This window comes from Nipponia nippon, unplaced genomic scaffold (genome assembly GCF_047370975.1).
Source record: "Nipponia nippon isolate SJK-2023a ecotype South Korea unplaced genomic scaffold, ASM4737097v1 scaffold_91, whole genome shotgun sequence".
NCBI classification, from domain to species: domain Eukaryota; kingdom Metazoa; phylum Chordata; class Aves; order Pelecaniformes; family Threskiornithidae; genus Nipponia; species Nipponia nippon.
The window spans coordinates 67577-70810 of NW_028262415.1; the positions used below are offsets into that span (position 1 = coordinate 67577).

At 51.7% G+C, this 3234-nt stretch overlaps 1 pseudogene; it reads right to left on the bottom strand.

Annotated features, from left to right (window-relative positions):
* Nucleotides 1-1999: 1999 nt before the first annotated feature.
* Nucleotides 2000-2965, bottom strand: LOC148050028 (olfactory receptor 14C36-like; annotated as a pseudogene).
* Between the last annotated feature and the right edge of the window lie 269 nt (nt 2966-3234).

Consider the following 3234-nt stretch of genomic DNA (forward strand, 5'->3'; position numbering starts at 1 on the left):
GTTTGAGAGAGGTCTCCTGATGACACCAGCCAGCTCCACCGGCACCTCTCTGCTCCTTCCCACACCAGAAGCCTTCTTCGTATCCCACCCTTCCAGCGGAGTGCCCAGGACACAGCACACGCCAGTCCAGGTCCTCTGGGCTGGCTCAGAAGAGAGCCAGAAGTGATTTCTTCCTGCAGGCCCACAGCTCCAATGGGGTCTCTGCGCAGCTCACAGCTTCCCTGAGCATTTTTCTCAGTGTCCCCCAACCTTTCTAGTCCACAGGCTGTAGATGAAGGGATTGAACAGGGATGTGAGGATGGTGGAGAAAAAGGGTTTTGTCAAACTGTCTCAGGAGGGCTGTTCTGGGCATCACACCCCCAAGGATGAGGGTGTCATAGAAAAGAGTGGCACTAGTGAGGTGAGAGGAGCAGGTGGAGAAGGCTTTCTGCCTGCCCACGCTGGATGAGAGAGCTGCCCCAGGGAGGCATCTCTGATGCACACAGGATGACCATGTGAACAGGAAGGGGAGGATGGGGTCTAAAAAGCAGGTTATGACAGCAAAGAGCACGAGTGTCGCAGTGTCATTGCGTGAGAGCTCCAGCAATGGGGTGAAATCACAGAAGAAGTGGCCCACTCCACTGGGGCCACACAACTGTATCTGGGACACGACTGAAATTATGACTGTAGATGACAGAAATGCCCCTAGCAAAGGGGCAGCTGCCCTCTGGAGACAGACCTGCCGGTTCATGAGTCTTGTAGAGAGCAGGGTGTGACGCACAGCCCAGTACTGATCATAGGGTGTGGTCACGGGTAGTAAACACTCAGTACATGCAAAAGGTGCAGGAAACAATACTAGCACCGTGATGAGCAGAGATGGTGCTGTCCCCAGTCATGCAGCTGGCCATCAGCTGGGGCAGGTGGTGGGTCTGTAGAAGATCTCCAGGGAAGCCAAATAGCCCAAGAAGAAGCCCATGGGGGGTGTCCAGATGCTAGTTTGCCACCACGTGCATGATGATGAGGGTTTTCTCAAGCACAAACACTACGCAGGTCATGAGAGAGAGAGGGAAGAGATTTGCCTAAGGGCTGGGAACGTTCTCCATTCCGTAGGTATGGGGGACTCCATCATGGCCCCTGTCCTGGTTTCAGCTGGGATAGAGTAAATTTTCTTCTTAGTAGCTGGTATAGTGCTGCGTTTTGGATTTAGGATGAGAATAATGTTGATAACACACTGATGTTTTCATTCTTGCTGAGCAGAGTTTACACCAGTCAAGGACTTTTCAGCTTCCCATGCTCTGCCAGGTGCACAAGAAGCTGGGAGGGGGCACAGCCAGGGGGGCTGACCCAGACTGGCCAAAGGGCTATTCCATACCATATGACATCATGCTCAGTATATAAAGCTGGGGGAAGAAGAAGGAAGGGGGGGACGTTTGGCGTGATGGCGTTTGTCTTCCCTAGTAACCGTTACGCATGATGGAGCCCTGCTTTCATGGGGATGGCTGAACACCTGCCTGCCGATAGGAAGTAGTGAATGAATTCCTTGCTTTGCTTTGCTTGTGCACGTGGCTTTTGCATTCCCTATTAAACCGTCCTTATCTTAACCCCCACGAGTTTTGTCCCTTTTACTCTTCTGATTCTCTCCCCCATCTCACCTTGGGGGAGTGAGCGAGCGGCTGTGTGGTTCACAGTTGCTGGCTGGGGTTAAACCATGACAGCCCCATTGCCCTTTCTTCACCTATGAGGATGAATATTTGGTTCAGTTTTAGTTGCTTGGGTCTCAGACAGACAAATCAATGCAAGTACATTTATTTTGTTTAATTAGAGAAGGAGTATAGCTCCTTATTTACACAGTCGGTGGGTCACACTAGTGAGGAAGATAATGAAGTAGAAGTGGGGTGTCCACATGTCTTTGTGGACAACATTATCACAAGTTAAAAAAGCAAGAAAAGGAAAAACTTACCCAACAACAATAATGACAACAAAAATTAATCAAGAAAGGCTGGGCCTGTTATGAGTTACATTATGAGTCATCTGTTGAAGAAGATGGACACTCTGTAGCTCCTGGAGAACATCCAGTCATCAGTTTCCACACTGCTTCCTTGAGCTCCTGGTTCCTCCTGCTGTAGATGAGGGGGTTCACTGCTGGAGGCATCACCGAGTACAGGGCAGCAACCACTCGATTCAGGGATGGGGAGGAGGTGGCAGGGGGCTTCAGGTAGGCAAATGTGGCAGTGCTGAGAAACAGGGAGACCACAGCCAGGTGAGGGAGGCACGTGGAAAAGGCTTTGTGCCATCCCTGCTCAGAGGGGATCCTCAGCACGGCCCTGAAGATTTGTACATAGGACACCACAAGGAAAACAAAACACCCCAAAAAGACAAAAGTACTGAACACAAGAAGTTTAAATTCCCTGAGGTCGGCATCTGAGCAGGAGAGCTTGAGGATCTGGGGAAGTTCACAGAAGAACTGCTCCAGGGCATTGCCTCGGCAGAGGGGTAAGGAAAATGTATTGGCAGTGTGCAGAAGAGCATAGAAGAAACCACTGCCCCAGGCAGCTGCTGCCATGTGGACACAAGCTCTGCTGCCCAGAAGGGTCCCATAGTGCAGGGGTTTGCAGATGGCCACGTAGCGGTCATAGGCCATGACAGTGAGAAGAAAATGCTCTGCTGAAATGAAAAAGACAAATAGAAAGAGCTGGGCAGCACATCCTGCATAGGAAATGGCCCTGGTGTCCCACAGGGAATTGGCCATGGACTTGGGGAGAGTAGTGGAGATGGAGGCCAGGTTGATGAGGGAGAGGTTGAGGAGGAAGAAGTACATGGGGGTGTGGAGGCGGTAGTCACAGGAGATGGTGGTGATGATGAGGCCGTTGCCCAGGAGGGCAGCCAGGTAGATGGCCAGGAAGAGTCAGAAGTGCAAGAGCTGCAGTTCCCGCGTGTCTGCAAATGCCAGGAGAAGGAACTCAAGGATGGAACTGCCGTTGGACATCTGCCTCTCTGCATGGGGACCTGCCCAAGGAGGTAAAGGCAGTGAGAAGTTAGGGTAGAGTTCTCTGAGCAAAGCCTATTGCAGTTCTCATGGAAACACCCCAGACTGCCTTGCACCTTTCAGGGACACCTTTGGCAGGTCCCTTTCATGAGCTTTGGTTGGTGCTGGCTGAGGGTGCCATGTGGAGCAGGGGGCTCTGCTGTGGGCTCTGGAGGTGTCAGTCCTGTCCTACAGCAATAGGTAATAGCAACATGGGGTGATCTCAGATT